Here is a 22,737-nt window from a genome sequence, read left to right as displayed (position 1 = left end):
CTCCTGTAGATGTGCCTTGGCCACCAAATTTTCCTGACTCTCGCTAAATACAACTAAAACTCATTACTAGTTAAGAGGCTCTGTGATGCAGTACAGCTTGGCAAATAGAGAGCTGGATTGCATCTTAGAAGGACCAAGGTTATCCTCTTGCTGTTTCAGACCTTTTCCATCTCTCGTGTGGGAGGGCTTGAATAGCTTGTGTTAATTCCCTGGGATATGATCCCGTAATGTGTCTCAGTGAGGAGCAGCTCGAAGCAGGTTTCAGCACATCATGTTTACCAAGCTCTTTGTTTCTAGGTGGATTGTACAGTGCTGGCTTGATTCATTCTGAAGTTTATGTCACAGTCAGGCAACCTTTTGGTTAGTATATTGGATGCTGCATATTTCATGGTTGATTTAGCTGGATTCTTAGAGCTTTCCATAAACCATGCAGTTCTAGAAAGAAATTTATGGGTTTGAATGAATAACCAGTTACATAGGGCAAATGGCACTGTCTCCGATTACTGTACGAAAGGAAGTTTGGGTTTACCACTAATTGCAGATAAAAATTAATATTTGCAAAGGAGACACATATGATTTATTTATAAGTGTTTTCTGTTTCCATAATGAAATTTCCTTCGGGTTTAAGTACAGTCATTTGGAGGAAAAAGCAGAGGTCTGCGGCTCATTAGTTTCTGGTGGTTGTCAGAAGCCATTAATCAATTGCCCCTTTTACCAACATAGGTCCTAATTCAGAAAAGCATTTAGGCACATGCTTAACTGTAAGCATGTGTTTCAAAGCACTTTGCTAAATCAGAGCTTTAATGTGGTTCAAGCTTGCCGCTTTTCTTTCCAAGTCTAAGGTTACCCTGAAATGACAGGAATAGCTAATACATCAGCTAAGGTGCCATGTACCTTCCTCACCTGTCTTTCTAAAAAATGACATGCAAGGGGAAAAAATGGGTCAATTTTTCCCTCTGCCATCCTTTCTCTCATCCTTTCTCTCATCCTTTCTCTCATCCTTTCTCTCATCCTTTCTCTCATCCTTTCTCTCATCCTTTCTCTCATCCTTTCTCTCATCCTTTCTCTCATCCTTTCTCTCATCCTTTCTCTCATCCTTTCTCTCATCCTTTCTCTCATCCTTTCTCTCATCCTTTCTCTCATCCTTTCTCTCATCCTTTCTCTCATCCTTTCTCTCATCCTTTCTCTCATCCTTTCTCTCATCCTTTCTCTCATCCTTCAGATCCTACCTCAAATGGAGGCTTCTGTACTGAATAGTAGGGCATGTGAAATGGTAGCAAGCCAGAAGCAGGGAGAGCGAAATGAGGGGAAAGCAGTTTCCACTTAATTAAGTGGCAATGAACTCTCTGATCTCTGTTTTTGCTAAAGCTCGCTTGACTGTGTGGGGGAAAGGGGAAGGCAGCAGAGCTTTGTTCTGATATGGCCAGATGAATCCTGGTATGCAGGATCTCATAAGTCTAGGTAGGGTACACATGCATCTTAATCTGCAGAGAAGATGTAGAGCGAGGGGAACTTGAATTCAATTCTCCCAAGCACTTCTCCTCTTGTGAAAATTACAGTGGGACTTTCAGCAGTGATGAAAGATCAAGACTGAGGGTTTTGTTTTCAGTCCCAGTCTTGTCCATTTTGTCTGGTGCGAAAAGGATGCAATCCAACCACAGCTATCCTGCAGTGAAATTCCCTGGCTGAACCAGCATCCTAACTGGCACAATGCCAGCATAACTGGCCGCTGTGTCCACCCTTCCCATTTTAACTCCAGTAAGAGAATCCAAGGGACCCGAGGGGTTTTTTTTCTTATTTTTTCCTTTACATTTATTCATACATGATTCATAATTTAGTGGAGGTGATTGAGAGCTGTCAGAAATTACAGCAGTTACTAGACCAATATGATTTTTATGTATCAGCAGGAGGTTGGATGCTTTGAGAGTAAAGGGAATCAGTCTTACAGTCCCTTCAAGATTTGTTTGGCGTGGGTGAGAATATAGCCCTTACACGCTTTTTCCCTCTCTTCTATGAAAGTCAAAGCTCCCCAGCAGTGACAGCCACATATGACACAAAGACCTCGATTCATTACAGACTTTGCAGTAGGGATGCTGCCTGTTGAATCACCAGCACCATTTTTTGATGAACATAGGTTTCCTTTGGATTTCGTCCTCTCAAATATTGCTGCCACTCAAACTTGTTTTGGTTGTGAAATCTGACATCATTTCAGCCTGAGGTTGTATGTGGGAAGGAAAATGACTTCATTGATTCATGTTTCCATTTTCTTCCCTTTCTGTATTTGACAGCAACAAGAACACATGATGGAACGTTGCACATAAACCTTTGCTATGTATATTACAGATGGAAATGACAACTGAGCTTTGCCTTTCAGACTGAAGCAAAGCCTCCATTGCTCATAATGGACCTTGACTCTGCAGCATGCAGTCAGTAGGTTAGTGTGGAAAATTTTGCGTGCTTCCTTTGACTTTCTAGTGGTATTTTGTCTATGCCAGAGAAAAGAAATCAAAACACTTTCTATTATCTGTATTAATAGTTTTATACCACACTTGCGAGGCGCTTAAGCATTGTTTGTGTTGAAAAGCATTCCAAGACCTCAAAGACTTAAAATCTGACTAGATGAGAATCAAAGGGCAGCAGGGGAAGAAGAAGCACTGAGGTAAACCCTTGCCCCCAATCTCACCCCAAACCCTTTCCCCAAATCACGTGGCAGAGATAGGCAGATAAGTCTTGTCTTGAGTTTCAGGTCACAGCTTTCTCTTTTGCTGGTAAAAGGGTGTCTTTCAAAGGCTCCAACTGTTTTCTGTAGCTTGACTGATCAGTGGCTGTCTCCTTAGCAGTCTCTTCCTCTGGGACCCAAAATAGAATTGTCACCCATGCCAGTGATGGATAAAGATAGTTTTTCTCCCTCTAGCATGAGTTGCTGAGGCAGATAAAAGCAGAGACTCTTTCTGTGGTACCTTTTTTTTTTTCCCCAATTTAGAACATGGTCCTTGGATTTTGGTTTTGTAAAGTCAAAGCAACACTTACGGAAGTTCTAAGATAGTTCTCAGTTTTCCTTCATGCTTTGGTTGTGTGGTTGCTTAGAATTCCTAATTGCCTTCTTTTTTAGTATGCGAGAGGTTTAAGGGGCTTCACATCCTGGTACCTTTGCTCTATGGTTTGCTGAGCACTCTGCGTTTGGGTATTGCAGATCCATCAGGAGCAGAAACTGTGGGCTCTGTGCAAAACTATGCCCAGGACAAGTCAGACCTTTAGCCTATATGTCTGTACAACTTTAAAGCAGTCATTTGTTGCTACTCAAGAATCCTTGCTCTAGAGAAAGCAGCACATCTGAGGAAAGGGATTATTAATAGTAAATTGATTAATTATTTGTCAAGATAAACCATCCAGTCCTGACAGATGCTGAGCAACTATAGGTGGCCCTGGAAAGTGTGAATCCTTAACCACCCATAGAGGACACTCTGAACAGCAGAGATGCGATCTTGAATAATTAAATAAAATGCCTGCATTTGCTTCTAGGCCATGAAGTTTAACAAAAAAAGAAAAGGGAAAGGATGGACAGGGAAAAAAAGGAGAAATGAGTGGGATATGTGTGATTAATATAGATTTAACTTTGCTGTCCGTGATGATGGTATGCAGTGATGAAGTGGATGTGTTCTGTGATTTATTTTCTTCTACTTTAAAGTAGTGGAGCTCTAAAAATGACTAATGAACCTCCTTTCAAGGTTCATATCTATGACCTAATTCATATGTGCAGGAATCTTGTCTTCCGCTCAACTGCAGCAGAAAGTTGAGGGTTGCTTATCCAAAGAGTGTTAGAGGCCAAAGCAGAGACCCTGGACAAGATCCAGCACAAATAGCTGCATTCCACTGAAAACAGGAATCAGATGTACAGTGTACATGATAGTGTAATTGGAGATGGTATTTACCATATGTTAATTGCAAGTTGTATTGTAAGTTTTGTAAGTTATGATGTTGATTAAGGCAATAATTAGAGGAATTCCATGTAAGATGCTGAGTTGTTAAAAATAATTGTTTCGCTAGAAGCATTTTTATCAGGATACCATTGAACTTATTCTTCAGAACAAAACCTTGTTAATGTTCATTGTTTATAACCTCCACTGATGCAAATTGGAATACATGGGACTAGTTTCCACAGAGAAGCTACTACCTAAGGTACTTTTATACTATGGAAGATGGCATGGTTTGTATGTTTGCAAACTGTATTTTTGTGTTACCTATACTACAAGACATATCAGTATATACTTATCGCAAAACTCTACTGTAATGGCAGAATCACAGAACAGCTGAGGTTGCGAGGGACCCCTGGAGATTTTATAGTCCACCTCTTCTTTGCTCAAAGCAGAGTCAGCTAGAGTAGGTTGCCCATGCTTGTGTCCAGTTGGGTTTTGAGTATCTCTAAGGATGGAGACTTCATGATCTCTCTTTGTCAAACTTCATAAGGTTCCTGTTGGACCATTTCTTCAGCTTGTCAAGATCCCTCTGAATAGGAGCACAACCATCTGGTGTATCAACCACTCCTTCCAGTTTTATCTTGTCTGCAAACTTGTGTGGACCTTTCCATCATCCAGGTCATTAATGAAAATATTACACAGTATTGGTCCCTGTCCTGGTTTGGGGTGGAGCAGAGCCAACTTTCTGTTCAGTGGGAGAGGCTCTTGCTTACGCTTTTTGCAGTGACAACCAGGGTCAGCTGACTTGGTTGTTTACCCCATGGAGGGGTTGCACCTGGGGAGAGGAGTGGACAAGTCAGGTCACTGAGTCCAGTCTGGAGCTTTCCTGGTGCCTGCCAGTGACATCTCCCTGGGAGCTTGATATGGTTTTGTGTATGTTTGTATATATTGTATCTATTTTGTTATTTTCTTTTTATTTTATTATTAATATTTCATTAAAGTAGTTTAGTTTTTTCTAAACTGATAAATCTTTTTGTCTCTCTTCTTTCTCTCCTTGGAGCGAGAGGTGGGGGAGAGCATCTGTCATCTTGTCATTGGCCAACCTGGCCCAAACCGTGACAGTCCCAATGTTGACCCTGGTGTACACCACTAGCAACTGGCCTCCCACCAGGTTTCATAACACTGATCTCAACCTGCTAGGCCTGACAGTTCTTCCAGTTTTCAACCCATCTCTTTGTTTATGTGGATGTTCTATGCTATGAGACAAGTGTCAAAAGCCTTATCAAAGTTGAGATAAGCAACATCCACTGCTTTCCTGATCTCAAAATAATCTAAATCAATTAAACTAATTTGTCCATGCTTGAAGTGTTATGTCATCTTTAAATGTAAATGAGTGTAACTGGGAGTAAAAATTAGGTTATCTAAACCTTGATGCTTTTCAGTCTTTGTTGGAGGTGATAGACTTTTTTTCAAAGACATTTTCAAAGATGCAAGGTGCATAAACCCTATTAAAGCTTATAAGATTTGGGCACTTAACTGTTATTTATGCCTTCAGAAATCTATATTTTGTGTCTCCCTAGACACATGCACGTTGGCCAAGCCAAGTACTTGTCTGTCAGAACTGATTTTGGAGCTTGAGAGCACAGCAATGGTGGGCTGCGATCTTGAAGAACCTCTTCCAGGGTGCTGTGATCAAAGCTGCTCCATTAAGACCACTTTAGTACTTTATTTCCAAGTTTATTTTTTAAGGGGCTGGTAAGTGACATGGGAAGTCATAGTCAAGTTACTGATACAAACAACATATCTTAGAGATGTCAGTGGAAAATAACATTGCTTGTTAGTCATGGTAACTAACAATCCATTAACGTGCTGATTTCTCCTTAAGAATATATTCTATTCCATTGTAAACTGTTTATGACTAGAACCCTTATAATTCTTAGTAGCTTGTTTATTAATGTTCGATATTAGTGTTATCTGTGTTTTGCTTTCTATTACATTACCTTACATCCAGAATGAAACGCTTGACATTGACGGTTTGTCTGTATTTACTGTGGTGAAGTAGGTTGGACTTGATGACCTTAAAGGTGCAAAGTGTACGAAAAACCTCTTTTGTTGGGCGTTTCATAATAGAGGAACGGGGAGGGGAAAACTGTTGCAAGACGGTGATCAAAATGGTGTGCTTATCCTTCAGACTAATCCAGCAGTCACAATACTGTAGTTCCCTCTTAGTACAGAGTGGTCCCAGTATTTCTTCTTATGGGACACAAGCTGCGGCTATGTCCATGGACGTTTGTATCATTAAGGCTGAGCGGTGCTTCAGCTGTACCTCACTGCTCACATTGTTGAAATGATTTCTGTTCAAGTAGGTTGGGCTACCCTGTTCAAGGGCTGGCCACCTCCACATGGGACATATGAAGATATCCCAAAGGGAACCGAGCTAATCATCTGATTGCACTAATGAGCGTGGTGGGGTGGCAGCAGAAATCTCACATGACTTTTTTTTTAGCATATAGTCTTATTCACAAAAACGTACTGAAAACCCTACTGTTGGCACATGCTTATGGGTACGAGTACTTGTCATGTGTCACCACACTTCCCTTATACCACAGTGCTGAGGTTTCCCTTTGCATTTAAATTGGAAAGAAGTTGACTTTCTGTCTGTGTTCTACAGTCAAGTAGTCACCCAGCACCATGTCATTATAACAAGTTTTTAAGCTGTACCAGCAGACATGACGAAAAAAGCTCCTTTTCTCTCTTTAAAAAAACAAAACAAAACAGTGCTTCACACAGTCTAGTGAACAGTGCATTATTGCTTTGAGAGATTGATTTATATCCATTCTCTCAAAGTGGAAGGAACTGGAAGCAGGAGAAAATGCCATGTCGAAGGAGAGGCTACTTTGATTTACGTCATCTTCAAAGTGTTCAGACTTCCAGTCACACTCTAAGCTCTCAAACTGAAATAACTATGTCTACCCAGGGATTTGTAAGGGCTTAACTGCATCTGTTCAGAATTGTACCTCTCATTGAAGTGGTGCAGCCTTTTTTTTCCTAGAAGAAGCTGTTTGCATATCAGCCAAAGGCTGCAGTTTTAAAGGCAAGATTGAACTGGTGAAATTTTATGGTTTGGGTGTTGTTTTTTTTTTTCTTTTCTTTTTCTTTTCTGCTCTAGCAAGAAAGTTTACTTAGATGGTGTGGTCCATAATTACTTGGCTGTGGACATGTTACCAGGGAGTTGATGTGCAGGGCACCAGAAGAGAGAAAACAATGCTATGACTGCTGTGGACAACCAAACAGTCTTTGTAATGAGGCAGATATTTGAAAATGGTGACAAATCAATCCACAGAGAAATGTGCATCCCTGAGAATGAAGTAATTTTTATGAGTGTTTGTCTTAAAACTGGGAGAGCTTGGTTTGCAATTGGTTAGGCCACCACTTAGGCCACAGTCACTTCCTGGAAGAAGTGCAAATAGTTCAAGAAGACTTGAGAGTGTATATCAGAGTGTAGATACACATATCACGTACCGCTTCTGAATGCACTCAGGGAATATCTTCCTCTTTAAAAGAATGAAGAAAGTAGACAAGTGGGTACTTCTTAAGCTTTGTGTCCTGATTTCAAGAATCCCAGTGAAGCAAGAACCCTTAAGACTGTGGCGCATAAGTAGAAAATTTTGATTATAGGCAATCTTTCAGCTTTCCCATAAATGTCCGTCTGAAATTTTATTAGATCTGTCTTGAAGTAAGCATGTTGCACAGTTTGGGAGCTGAGAAATCACGCTCTCTATATTAATTGCATAGAGATTTTTAACCTTGTATGATCTTCACAGATGTTTGATCAATTACCAAGCACAGGTGATCCTACTTGCAGTTCCAATAGGGCACTAAAGATATTGTTGCTGTATTGTATGTTTAGAACAAGACAGTATTTGGGGCTTGTCTGAAGCTTCTTCTTTTCTCCTTCCTCCTCCTCCCATTATTTTTAATGCTTTGGATGTCACTTATGGATGTATAAAGAGGCCTTTCATGTAAAGTGTGTGCTTTGGTTCTGGCTCAAACAAGGAAGTCGACAGCAACGGAATTGCTATTTCTAGAGACGACAGCAGTTTATCATCTTCTGCCACACTTGTCACTGCCCTCTCTCCCCTTTCCGAGCATACCACTGAAAGAATTTGACAGAAACCAGTTTTGTGTTTCTAGGAAATCAAGCATTTGTTTCTTTCAGAGAAAGTTGCTTTTTCGCCCCCCACACCCTGTAAAGAAAACCACATTGGGGGGGGTGGGGGAAGCTAGGCCACTCTTTGACAGACTGTGAGGCCCCCATGTAAGGCCTTCATTCACGAACATGTCTGTGACTGTACAAATTATTTATTTTCCCTTTGTTACAATCAGCCTATTGTAAAATGAGAACAGAAATTACTCCGTTCTCCACAGGTTTGTTGTGAGACTGAAGGCTGTGAAACGCTCAGTATTGCAGTGGAAATCACATGAATACCGTAGGCAGAAACAAAAACTTTACTGCAGTTGAATGTTGGCTAAAAGACATTAGAGACATATTTGTGCTTGTGTATTGCACGAAACCATACAAACTTAGCCAGGGGAACAGATAGTGTATTACCTGAAGCCTTCCCTGTGTGGAGTTTTGACCACGTTCCTCTCACGCTTGGATGCAGCTCTTTTGATTTCCCATAGATAAGCAGAGGGCAATGCTGTGTACGGAATCAGTGATTTGCTACTAGAAGGATCGCTACAGCTATTGTCCCACTCTGGCATCCTGGATGGAAAATGCAAAGTAGCCAAACATTAACTGGGAGTCAGTCTGTGCCTATGACAGAGGTCTCCAAAGCCTCTGTCAGCTTTGTAGATCAGTGAAAGACTTCATCCTATGAGGCTGCTAATCCGGCATCAGTTAGAAAACTTCATAATTAATTACTTATTTGGTTGCCCCCCTCCCCTTCAAATTCAGCCCAGAAACAAATTATCACTCAAATGCAGAAGTTTTCCCAGTCTTGCTGCCAAGTGATTGAATTTGACATTGTCGCCCAGAAGGCTGATTTCTGCAGCGTGGAGCTGGCATTCCAGGCATTGCACTGCAATAGCGAGGTCTATGGGAAAAAGTCGAGGAGCACTGTCTGGAGGAATTATGTCGGGCAGCCCAAATTCCAGCTGAGGAATCCCTAGATGATAATTATTTAGAAAGTTTCTGCTCTCCAGTGGGGAGAAGTCAAAATTAGAAAAATATCTGAGATGATGAATGGCTTGGAGGAGAACAATCTAATTGTTTTGATGAAAGCTGTTTTGTATATCAAACTCAGAGCTACAGCACTAGCCATCTGACTTCTTAAACCCTCAATCTCTTTGGTTGTTGCTTTTTTTAAATTTTTATCTATTTCTATGAGCTGCACTGCACGAAATATTTGTTATCATAAGGCTTTTTGTGCAGTCCTCCTATCTGACAGTAAATGAGCACAGATTCCGTCTCTGTTGGCGTGTGGGCCTCTGTTCTAGATGCAAAATCAAGCAGTGGAGATCATCTGTCTTTCTGGTGTCTGTAGAGGGGACAAGCACCACTGAGGATACTATAAATATGAAAGAATAATGTGATAGTGTCTTGAATGTGACACCATGCAGCTACAACAAGCCTCAGCCTTAAGCTGGAGGAGCCTTAAGAGTTACTTTGGTCCTCTAGTGTAATTGGACCTAGCTCAAGCCTACTGCTAATCTTGTACCTGCTAACCAGTTCTCAGGTTGGTGTCATTCCCTCTGTGCCAACCCTTCTCCCCATCTTTTCTATCTTCTTTGATGCTTCTGTATCACTGCTGCGCTTCCTCTGTTTTTAACATCTTCTTTCCCAATTGCTTTAATTTTCCACATCCCCTTTTCTTCCCTGTGTTGTGTGTTTTGGGTGTGTTTTTTATCTAAAGCATAGGGCACATTTATTTCTATAGCTACTCCTTCTGTCAGCTTCTTTCACTCAACCAGCAGCGGTAATGTTATTTCTAGCCTGCATAAAGTAGATGCAAGTTGTGATAGGTAGCGTGGTCTAATAGGTTTAAAAGCATCAGGACTGTAGTGACCAGAGTTCCTCTCCTCTGACTTGTATCAAAACAAATGAAACTAAATTGCTGCTTAACTTCATATCATTGTCATGATGTGACATTCTGAGGGTTTAGGCTTCTGTCATTTCAGCTAAAACAGTTGCTCTCTGAACTGGGAGAAGTCATAACTTGGCATCCATTGAATGGATGAAGCTAGGCATCGTTTCACTTATGAACTACTTCATTCCCGGATTTTCAACAGGACCAGGAAAGGAAGGTGGAGCGTATTCAAATGGCAATGTTCTTTGAACTGTGGTTTTGTATATTATGTGGTAGGAGAAATTAGTGGAGTGAGAGGCTATTGTTTAGTTTTATATATTTCTACTACTTAAAGATCAAGGAAATCCTGAGGCTGACAAGAGGGTTCTGTTTTAAAATAGGAAATACATAAGATTTAAGCATTAATATTCGTGAATTCCACTTAGTGAATGAAAACTGATGTCTATATGATATTTTGCTGTTTATTAGTCTGATGTCACCCTTATAGAAAGGTTGTTTTGGATAAATGGCTTCAAGACATAAAAATAATAAACTCTCCCTGAGTGTTGTTAACAATGAAAGCTGACAATAGACAACACCAACTAGTTTCCCATGAGAAACAAAGAAATATCAAAGGGCTGTAAATAGCATTCCATTTTCTGTTTGCCAGATGAAGATGGGACATGTGGATGGTCGTAAATGTTTTGCCATTTTGGCACATCCTTGCATTTTCAGTGGCCTAGCTTCTTGGTCTGAGATTTAAAAGACAAAATAGTGCTTTATATGACAAGAGGCTCTCAGGCTTTTAAACCACAGCAGAATCATTGAGTTATTCTTCACTGATATGACTGCTTCCCTGAATAAAAGGCTGATGGCTTTTCTAACTGACTTTGTTACAACTCTTTCCCATCAGAGAGGATCTCGTATCTTCCATTTGTATTTTTGAGTTTCACTTTGGTTTCCCTGTCCTCCTCGGTATTTGTGTGATTGTAAGTACCTCCCTACTATTATTCAGGCAATGGAAAATAGCCCACATGGCTTTTTCTTTGTTTCGGTTTTTAGATTGAGCTGTTGCAGATCTTGAAGAAAAGCAAAAATGCGGTGGAAAGGATAGTAGAATCCTCTTTAGTAGTCAGAATTGGGATGTTCCTGTTTTGATAGTCAAATAGTCACCCTATCTGGAAAAGGAGGAGTTTAACTTAGGAGCCTCTCTGACTTCTCTATTTTCACGTAACCCTTAGACTCAAGCTGCAAGTGGCCATCTGAAAGAAAAAAACATCCCTCCAATCATGTTGAATTCAACTAAATTCTATTCTTACATGGAAATCAGTGTAAAAGCCAAGGAAGCTGAAGGGTAGCATGTTTAGGTTCTGCCAGTGCCAAGCTATTTTTCCCCACGCCCCTCTTATTTTCTAATGCTGAATCCAATTTTGTGTTGCCACAAAAGAGGATTAATGTTCACAGAATTAGTTTCAGCTTTGCTTCGATGCTGAATTACCCAGAAAAGTCATTCTCTGTTGTGTACTGTTGGTCACTAAGCCGTTGAATTATTTACATTTGGTTGGGGTGAGGGATAATATTTGAGTTCCAAAGGCTTTTTAATGTGTGGGTTTTTTGGGTTTTTTTTAATATGGTTTGGGCAACAATGACTTGAACTCTCACTAGCTGCAGCAACATTTCTTTGTGAGCCAATGTCCCCGAGACAAAACAAATACATTGCTTTGCCTAATGTGGTTTTCTTTCCTCTTCCAAAAAATATGCAAAGCACAAAGAAAAATGTTTTGCAACCCAGTATCCTTTTTCTCCTGTGCTTACTGTTGCATCACAAATAATATGCATTATGCTATTTAGTTTGCTAACCTTATGTTCTGTGGCCAGCCACAATTTTTCTCTGGAGTCAATGGAAGATTCGGATACTAGAGGAATCTGGATGTGAGTCAGCAGATACTGACCAGAGCTGAGTGAAAAATTGCTTCTGTCTTTAGGTTTTCACAAATTCAGATTCTTCCTGAAAATGCAATGGGATGCACTGAAAGACCTCATAAGGTAAAAAGCAGAAAAAGAGACACTTTTAGGCCAACCCACTGGCTATGTCTCCTTGCAAGACTGAAGGTTTAAGTGCCACTGTCTGTAGCTGGCATGGAGGTTGGGTCTTTCTCTTGTGAAAATGTGGGTACGTTGACCGTCCTGCACTGAACCGTTCCTGTTCAGGACTCTCTTTTTGCAGCTTCTCTGTGCTGAATAAATAATTAAATATTCTCTTCTCTTTGTCAATGGACTTTTCAAATGCAAACTGGAATGACTACAGATAGATGCAAGCAAGTTACGCTCCAGAACAGCCCTTAGGCTGGTGACTTGCTGTGCATGATGGTACTTATCTGAGAGGTATATGCAAGTATTTTCACTTCACCTGAATTCTTCTTTCTCACCAGTCAGCTCAATGACTAATCATTAGATAGATCTTTCTTTGATTCAACCAGAACTGATACCTGTACTCCGTTGAAGATGGATATTTCTATAGAAAATTTCAATGTCATTGATCTGTTTTGGGGGAGGTTTACCCTATTGGCTCCTACATGTTTTATCAGAACAATTGCAACTGCCTCTGGATATGCATTTCATACGAATTGTAGCCTAAAACATCTTAAAATATAAATAACTAGTAAAGCAAATAGGGAGAGACAAAGTAAAAGTTGATTAAGCAAGATAAGATTTTGAAATGTGATGTGGAAGAAGTGTGGAGGAATAATTGTGATAAGGCTGGTTTGTGGCTAAGACCTCAGTAGCAGAAAGCCTCTCTGAGGTCAGACATGATAAAAGCACACAGGAAGTGTAAAAGATAGATGAATGAAAAACACAGGGAAGAGGGGCTAATGAGATAGTTAGTTTTTAAAAGTAGTGAACCTTTAAGTCCTTGGAATGTATGAAAAGCCTGAACCGAGTCTTCGGATTCTTTGACTTTTCTCTGCTAGTGACTTCACACTCCTGTTTGTGAAGCGAGGACGGTGAGTGTAAGACCTTTAGTGGTCTTGGACACAAGCAAATCCCATTAAAAATAGGACAAACCCCTCTCCGGGCATGAATAAAAGCTGCTTTAATATTTGATTGAAGAGAAGCAAGACTGAACTTGAAAGGATTAATGTTGGTCTGCTGAAACCTTCATTACGGGGGCTGTCCAGAGAGGGCCTTTATCACTTACACACATGCAGTCTTGGGCAGTGCAGTCATATATACTTGTATAGCTAGCAAGGAGGTCAGCAGGGAAGATGATATAATTAACAAAATTAAAATGATAGTCTCGGACTATTTTTAATAAAGGAGGAACTTACATGAGAGAGAATGCCTTAAAAATAGGTGGTTCTGTGTGGTGCTGCATACTGACCTGAATTTTATGACTGTTTTTTCTGCAAAATCTATAAATACACTTTTGGGGAGGGGGAAGAAGGGGGCAGAGGAGGAGAGTGAGAATGAAGTAAAATTCCTTTTTTTTTTTTTTTCTTCTTTTTAAATGGAATGCTAACCAATCCCTTGGCAACAAAGCCCATGTTTATTTTTAATTAAAAAATAACATAGCTGGGTTGACTTCAGTTTTCCCAGCTGCTATTCTTCCATCACAACAGCTCTCTGGCCTCTTTTCCCTTGCTGATTTCTTTCATCATTTGCACTTAGCTTGTATGTGTTACATGGATTTTATGTAATATTTCCTACCATTGAAAGCAAGGCTAACAGTCTAAACAAGTAGCTGGGGCTCAGTCATCTAGATTCTCATCTACAGTACCTGAGCATGCCCTTCCTTTTGGAAAAGTAATAGGTGTGACCAGGATAACTTTTTTTTTATGTGCACATTCCTTGCTGTTTATATGGCTGCCAAACGAGGAAAGATTTAAACTGCATATTGAATTTATGAGTTGTAGTTCATTAAAATAAATGGAGTGGGTTTGGCAAAGCTCAGGTATCGCTGAGAACACAGGTAGTGTTTGAAGGTTGACAAGCAGCCTTGGTGGTTTTTCTGTAGATGATCAATTGCGAACTGCCAGTTTTTGTGTTTGCACATTAGGTGAAAAGTTAGAAAATAGACGTGCTTGCCATGCCTTCTCCAGCAACTTCATTTCCTCCATCTGCGGGGCAGAACAGGAAGAAGTCAGGGCGATGATCCATTTCTCAACATGTCATGACAGAGCTGATTACTTATATTGTGGGGAAGATGGTGTCCAACTGTAACAATCAATCTGGTTTCCTGAGTGGACTAAAATTCAGGTTTCTGTGTGGATATTTAGAGGCTCTTGAGTATCCAGGAGTATCTGGTACTTTCTGCAGGCAGCTAATTAAAGTTGAGATAGTAATGTTGTAGCCTTAAAGGTTCACATACCAGTCATCCATACTAAACATTGCCAGCAGCAGTGGGAGCTGACAGCATCAAAGCTACAGCTATTCCCAGACAGAAACGTAGTAGCTAGAATAAAAGTAGTGGTTTGTTGGGTTACTGGAACCAGACCATGGAAGAAGATGTAACTATATGTATTAATCACCAGTAATGCTACTAGTGGGGACAGTCTTTGTGATGCTTGTTTTGCAAGCTTTCCATATATAACATAGCCACTTTAAAAAACAGTTATTTGCACTGGTTATTCTGGAATAAGTGGCAGCATTCTGGTGTACTATGACGTTTGTCCTCTGTGTCCAAGATGAGCTCTGCTCGTCTTGCCTTGGTTAGAAGCCAGAAAGGCAAGAATAAATTTCTTAAGAAATGATTCAAGACTTCTCATTAATTTCTGATTTATGCCTCGTAGTATTTGCAAGTGTTTTCCCTAATCCAAAATGACCATGGTGGGACTGAATACATATGTTACTCAGGAAAAGGTGCTTGCCATGTTAACTTTTCATAGGTGGTAAAGTTTGCTGTCATGATAAACTATGGGATCAGGAAAAGAAACTGAGAGGTAGCAGATATCAGGAGGCTAGCAATATGTAGGAGGAAGCAGGGCAACAGGATCAGAGGCAAGAAATTGGTTAAAGTCTGGTGTAGAAAGAATGTGAGCAGGAGCAAGAAACAAAGAAGCTGGAGAACGGTACAGTGGGGGAGGCACAATGGATACGAAAGCAGGAGAAGAGCAGGGAAAATATGGGGCAAGAACGTGAAGATATGATGCAAATGAGGTGCCTGAAAATTGCTGTGAAGAAATTGCAGTTTCTGAATTACTTTGTTATCCTATCTGAGGAAGGTGATTGAGAGTGATGGAGTATCACCTTTTTTCTTTTTTTCTTCCATGTCACAGTTTCTGGGAGGTTGTTCAGCAAACTGGTGGGTGCTTCCTGTGTGGACTGGGATGCTGTGTTGTTTTTGCAATGGAGCAGCACTGGCTTATTTCTCATTTCTTTTTTTGATGTGTAATGCTTTACCCCTTCGAAAAGATGATTTACTTGGGCTAGTACTTAAAGATTTGACAATAATCAAATAAAATGCAATGCTTGTGGTCAGTTTAATTGTTTGTCCCAATGATTATATTATAAGAGATTAGAGCAGTGAAATTGTATTTTGGGCTGAGTGTTGCTAGGAGAACACTAGAAGATTATCTTAGTAGGAAGGAGGTACGAATTGGAAACCTAAAAGAAAAAGGTATTCTGTACAAACCTGAAATAAGTCCCAAAGCAAAGGAAGTGGAACCAAATGTTCCCCTCCACAAAGTTTAGGAACATTCATTCTTAGAGTTTCATTTTGTCCCATTATAGAAACCTTCCCCAAGGACTAACCTAGAAAACTTGAATCAAACATTCTGCACCCAGGGGAGGGTGTTCTCCAGGGACTTTCTGCTATCTCATCTCCACGGAACACCCCATGTGAAGGGAAGCCACAGAAGAGGTTCACATGAACCTTCCCCGCTGAGGGAATGCCTTCATTTGTACAAAACTCTTTTCTAAACTGCTTTATTTTTATGGGAGCTGTGAGCTCCAGGATCCACAAATAGTAACTTTTAGTGCTGGCACTAATCCTGTCAATCAAAATTCTTCTCAGAAACACCATTAATTAAACTTCCCTGAAAAGGATCCAGCTCCCAAAGTTTTCCCTGTGGCTCCCTCTCTCCTGACACCCATCACAGCAGTGTGTTTACGTTCAAAAACTGAAGAAGACACAGGAGAGGAGAAAATCAGAGCTTTCACAAGAGACCTTTTTGTTATTACAGACTTATTTTAGCTGCCCTACTCTGCTTGTTTTGAGCAAATTCTTTCATTTGTTGCGTTGAATGATGCTAGCAGCTGTCAAAATATGTTTAAAGCAGCCAGTTTCCATTTGCTATTTGTTGCAAGCGACTATCTTCTGAATTATTACACAGTATTCTTTATGGATTATTAATAATTTGGATTAGAGCTCTAAGCTTTCTGGTAGCCCTTTTCTGAGGGGGACAATGAATTTGCGAAGAATTTGGGACTTCTTATTAGCAGTAAATGGTTCCCTCAGTAGCATTTTCTGTAGCAGGCGTGTCTGTATCCACTGCCGGTGATGCAGGGGAGCTTATGTTCAATCTCCAGATCATCAAAAAGGGACACGGCAAGCTTTGGTTATTAAATTTTAAAATGTTTGTTTTTCCAAATCACAATTTGAAAGGGGAAAACCCTCCTCGAATTGTATTTTCCTTGCTGTGCGTGTCATGCTCTACTGGGGAGATAGGTTTACATGAGGACAAATGGCTTTTCTGGAACAGGCTTGGCCTGTTCTTGCTGCTACTGATGTCCATGTGAGGACAGCAGACCCTGTGTGGAGCAAGTGAAGAACACAACCCTCTGTTTATTCCTGTGGGCAGTAACTGCTGATCAAAGCAGGAAGAGATGAGGAGTCTGGTTTTCTGCTAATGTGAATGCCACAGCTGTGTGGTTAGCAAATGGTTTCTGCTTAGTAGCATGAATGTGGCCAAAGAAGGAAGCAAGTGCTATATTTGCATGGCCAAGGATGATGTTCCAGCCCACATCTGCTCAGATGCACACATATTTTGCTTATTTGTTAGCCTCTACTTTCTAGAATAACCACGCAAAGATCTTGCAATCTACTTCCACTTGGTATGAGCTGAATCTAGTCCTCTTTTAGTTGTGTTTAACCTCAGGAAGCAGTTCTCTTTCTTTCCTGTCTCATGCCCAGATGTGCAGAATGAAAGCCTGTATGTAGGGCAGTCGTTGTATCCAAAAGATGCTCACTTCTATTGAGAGAGTATCGTTGTACGTGAGAGGAATGGCTGTTCTGCAAAGTACTAGGGTGCTCTACTGCTGAGGTCAGTGTAAGGATAACTGGCATTTTCAGATGGTGGAGAAGAAATATGTCATTTTCTGAAACTTTGTAGGTCAGATGAGGTGTTGTTTAAAAGGATATTAGCAGCTTGGATGAAGGGAAGATACAGATCTTTCTCCTTCACAGACGTTCTCCCCTAATGTGTATGGCTGTCTGGCATTATTTTAGAGATCAATCATGATTACAAGCTCCGATTCAAATTTGCAATTAAGAACGTTTGTTGATCAGCTTAGTGCATGGGATGGGGTGTGCTCAGGGTGCCCCCGACTCCTGCTCTGGAGAACCATTCTGTGTCCTGCTGCGCCCATGGCATTGGGGGTGGATTCAAAGTGAGGTCGAGTGGGACCCCAAGAATTTGAAGTGCAAAGGGTGAATGGTTGTCGAAGAAGGTTTTCTTTCTTCCCTGGTCTTCAGATCTCCACTATATTCTACAGCTGGGCTGGAAGAGGCACTGCTGATTTTCCTCTCCCTGACTGTTTACCTCCAGATCTGGAGGTAACACATCTGGACAATCAGGACTATCAGTCCTGTATGTAATGCAGTCTGTGTGGTTCAACCAGAAAATATGATGAGGTGGGAAACTTCTTCCTGCAGCTCACCTTCTGACTCTGAATCTGTCCTTATTGATACTTTTCTGCATCACTGAAATCCTCTTCAGATCAGGCAGAAAGATGAAGCTATAATGGTCTGAGTGCTTCCTAACATTTGAAAACTAACAACGGTATATACATGTAGCTACATGTTTGAAAGGTTAAAGTATTTCCTTGAAGATCTGTGGGCTGTGTCTTAATGGTCACTCTTCAGCTGAGATTAAAATGGCACTTGAACTCTAAACCCTTTCTTTAATAATATATTAACACATATAACGTAATATTATATTAAGGTAATTGAGAGTAGCTATTAGATCACAAATTTCTAATGTGTACTTCATCCCTCTTGTACCTGGATCATAAATGCTTTGGGAGTAAGAAGTACCTCTTTGACCTGCTGTTTATGTAGCACTCAGAAAGCTGGGGCTTGGTGGCACTACTGCAGTCCTAACACTGACAGCCCTACCACTGACAGAAAAATTGATAACTAGGAGATGGCTGCAGCCCTCTGTGAAGTAGAGCTCAGGTACAGCAAACCATCAGCAAAATGTTCACCAGAGAATGTAAGCACGTGTGTGCTTAGACTGAAGTCATCTGGCTTTGACTCTAGTTTTTAAATTAAACTCTAACTTAAGTGTATTGCTGCATGAGAGTTAATAGGTGTTTTTATTTACTTTGAATGCCGATGTTTTCTACTGATAAGCTGCTTGTAAGTGGTTAGGCAGGCGGTTCACAGGAGACAACACGCCTCCCCTGTTTAGGTCATCCTAGAAAACAAATTCCTCGGGTACCTTTTTAAATAGTAATGGATGAGTTCGAGGCTTCCTGTTCCCCTCTTCTGTTGGCACCACTTGTTTGCTAAACACTGTAATGAAAAGCCTTCTTTGAGCACATAGCACATCTGAGGAAAAGTTGAAAAGATTTATTTAAGTGCTCCCTCTGTAATGTCTTCATAAGCAAATAAATTACACGACAATCCTGACATAAAAATGAAAAGGAGGTCTAGGCGAAATGCGTAAACAAAGAAATGCTTCACCTAGACCATTTTTTTAAAAAGGTGGTTTCCTGCTCTCACTTTCACAACTTGAGGGAAAAAAACCACAATTTGCGCAAGACACAATACCGAAATCTATGGATAAAAATTCCTAGCTGTAATTGGAATGAGACTCAAGTTTAACAGCCACTCTATGGCTGTCATACGCTTAACTATGGGAGGGGGGAGGGATGATGACAAAAAAGACAGAGCTAGACTCTTCTCAGTGGTACCCAGTGAAAGGACACAAAGGAAGGGACAAAAATTGAAATACAGAAAATTCCATTTAAACATAGGGAAAAACTTTATTACTGTAAGTGATCAATACTGGAGCAGATTTCTCAGGGAGGCTGTGGAGTCTCCATCCTTGGAGATATTCAAACCCCAAATGGACATGATCCTGGGCAGCCTGCTTTAAGCAGGGAGTGGGACTAGATGATCTCTAAAGGCGGCTTCCAACCTGAACTGTTCTGTGATCTGTGAATTGATTTGCTATTTTTAAAGATTGGAGGAGGAATCCTTCTTTTACCAAATAGATTAATAACTCAGAACCCAGGAAACAGACTGTGTTACCTCCTTTGTCCAAAAGAACTGTAAAGCGCACTCTCCAACTAATTCTGTATAGTGCTCCCACTCTCTTGTACTGATGTTATTTCACTTTCCTAAATGGTTAAATATGTAATTGGGACTGAAACCCAGGTGTGCTATTTCCAAAACAGCTTCTTAACCACCTTGCTGTTGGGTAATTTGGGATTGCTCCATTATATGTGATGCAATGAGGAATACTTCCTATGTGCGTACCACACCTAACAGAGCGTTAGGTGAGAGAGCCTTCAGCTGGGAAGTGGCATAGTTGAGTCCTAGTGTCAGTCTGAAGGTTTAATTACTTGTCCAAAGTGAACTACATCTTCACATAGCACATAATTAAGTTGTGGGACTCTCTGTTATGGGATTTTGCTAAGTGTTGGCAGCTACTGGAAATAATAATGGAAAAAAGCTGCCATGGAGATCAGTAAATACACAGATTCCACCTTTGACTCAGTCATTCTGGAAGTCACAAGCTGTTGTAGGCTGGAAGAGTATTTGTGGGAAGCAGCATTGTATGTTTTCCCTGTTCTCAGGTTCTACCCTAAACATCTGATATTATCAGAGACAGGATATAGAGCTAGCTGAACCTTTTCTCTAACATGTTATAGTTCCTTTTATATTCTTAGCACCAGCACTGGGAGGAAAGGATGTAGAAGAACATCCTAGTGCTAGAGTATCCTTTGGGAAGGCTAAAATCCCTGCAGGAAGAGATGAGATCTGAATCCTATCATAGCCCTAGCTGTTGAGCTATTGGATAAAATGGAGCACCTGCAGCACATAGTTTTGGTGACTGGGCTCCATAACTTTATTCCTATTCAAAGCTACCTGGTATTATGGAACCAAATTCATTAACTGAGTAGAGGGCAATGAAACTATACTTTTTTGTCTGTGTGCACACATATACTTTTACTCAAAAAAACCAAGTTTAAATGTCAGAGGTCAATTTCTGCATGACTTTAGATGTGCTTTGGTTTCCCTAGCTTCCGTAATCAAGATAGTAACAACTTGCTCATTTCTTAAGCCGCAAAGTACTTCTGATGAAAGCATGTTCAAGAACTTCTGATAAAAACATTTGTGTTACTAAAGTGGCATGTAATGGATACGGACCTACGTTAGCTGAGAATCCAGTACCTATGGTTAACTGGGAATCGAGTTCAACTGTGTGCTTGAGTGTGCAGTGCTGGGTGTGTGCCTAGGTCTGCAATGCCTGTTAATGCCATTGCGTGAATGAAAGCAGAATGTGAACCCAATGTTTATGGTCAGGGGAATTTGAAGGACTGAAGAATCAGTAAAAATTGTGCCAATTTTACCACTGAAGATTACAGCCTCAAATGTGTCTAAACCCTAGTGATGTTTCTTGGATTGGAGGGTTTAGATTTATGAAGTCTGATTTTCGACCTGGACCTGAACTTCCTTCATGCCTAAGTTGTATGGACATTTCCTGTTTGTTAAATTGTTCTTAGCCCTTCATAGTTAGATCACAATGGAATTGTGGTGTGATAGATATTCTTTTGGATAGCAAATAGTGAGAGAGCATATTTCAGTTATTTTATTGATATTACAAATTACGTTGAGCTCAATTCAGAAAAATGTTGCTTTAGGACAGAGCAAATACTAGAATAGCAGAAGATGGCTTTGTGAATGTGGAAAAGGGAAAATCTTTTGGGGGTTGTCTCCATTTTTAAAACAATTCTTGAAGAGATCGAAAGAGATGAAACAATATGAAGCAGAAAAAATGCTTTTAGACCCAGGATCTTCATAATGCGTGGTTTGAATGCCATGAAGTTGTACCTGCTGAGAAACAAGTGGGACACACTAAAGAACAGAAATGGGCAAAGTCAGCTTTTCATGTTTCATTGAATTCAGTGACGTGGAAGGACTTTCATGCTATTCATGAGTTGGAGCTCTGTGTATTGCCGGAGCTGGACTAAGCAGTGAAACGAAAATGATTTTGAAATTCTTGGTTTCTCTTTTCAGACCTTGATGATTTGGGGATGTCCTCTTATATTGCCTTTTTCTGCTATAAAATATGTGCATAGTAACACTAGGCATCAAAAGGTGATTCAGATCTCTTTTGAATCTCATACTGAAACTTCTAATGGAATGAAGAAAAATCTTGGCTTTGACAAGCCCAGTTTCAACAACATGAATCACAGGTGTCTATAAAACCCAGAGACCATTCTGTAAACCCATTTTCCAAATTCCTGAACAGTCATTTACCTCAAGAGTCCTCAAACGTACATGAGTTTCCAGTGAATAATCAGAAATTAATACAAGTAATGACCCCACACTCTGATCTGAAATTGCTGAAAATAGGCTTCTGTGATTTTTCAAATGATCCTGTTGCCACCAGGATGTTCTGTATGAAGGTCCTTGGGTCTAAAGAGAATGGACTGTGCAAGGCTTTCTGAAAAAAGGTTACAGTTTTTATTTTTACTCTGGTGGGTCTGTATACTGCCAAGTGGTAGCTGAATGCAGAGTGAGTATTTAGGAAAAAAAAACAACAATTCAACCAAGCTTGTTCTTACTGTATTTCCTGATATTCATTATGAGTTTCTACTAGATCTCCCACAAATTGTTGTGCTGTCCTTGTATAAGGGTGGCAGCTCATTTGTTCTGCTCTCTGAATTGACATTTATAGAATTGTTGTCATGCCAAGTCAGAGCAAGGGTCCATCTGTATTAATATCCTATCTCTGACTGAGGCACTGAGACAGTCACTTACAGTAAAGCAAAAGAAAACAGATGGGTGTGGAATGGCTCTTGCTTTTATGTGCTCTCTCTCCCAGAGTCTGGTTATCTTTGCTTTGGGACTTTCTAACCTAGAGATCATATCCAGACTATCGTATCTCGTAGTGGATGAAACTATCCTCAATGATTTTTTTTTTTTTATTCCTTCTTGAATCATAGTTCTTGTATGACAATAAACAACATTTACTGTTTAAAAACCATTCATGACGTTTCTTATATCCTGCCTCAGTAATTTCTCCTTTTCAAATGGAAGAGTCATACTCTAGATAGCCTCCAAAATGGGAACTGTGCCATAGCTCTGATCTCTATTCATATTGCCTCCTTGGGCTCTTCTTGAGAAAGGGTAACTAGAACTTCATGCAAAACTGAAAACATAGATATAACATATATTTATATGCGTGACCTAGACAGAACCTAGATTTTCCCCTAATGATTCTTAACTTGCCTTTTGACAACTGCTGGCTAGTCAGCTAATATTTTCAGAGAGCTCTTCCTCAGACTCTGAGGTG

The 22,737-nt window shown here is 40.3% G+C and overlaps 1 protein-coding gene across 6 annotated transcripts in view; it reads left to right on the top strand.

Moving 5' to 3' along the window:
* CALD1 (caldesmon 1) overlaps positions 1 to 22,737 on the top strand; it is a 197,231-nt gene that overhangs the window by 56,199 nt on the left and 118,295 nt on the right. The gene's annotated exons all lie outside the window — the stretch shown is intronic.

Source organism: Chroicocephalus ridibundus, chromosome 1 (genome assembly GCF_963924245.1).
Source record: "Chroicocephalus ridibundus chromosome 1, bChrRid1.1, whole genome shotgun sequence".
NCBI classification, from domain to species: Eukaryota; Metazoa; Chordata; class Aves; order Charadriiformes; family Laridae; genus Chroicocephalus; species Chroicocephalus ridibundus.
The sequence above is the reverse complement of the archived record's forward strand: the minus strand, read 5'-3'. Positions and strand labels throughout refer to the sequence as shown.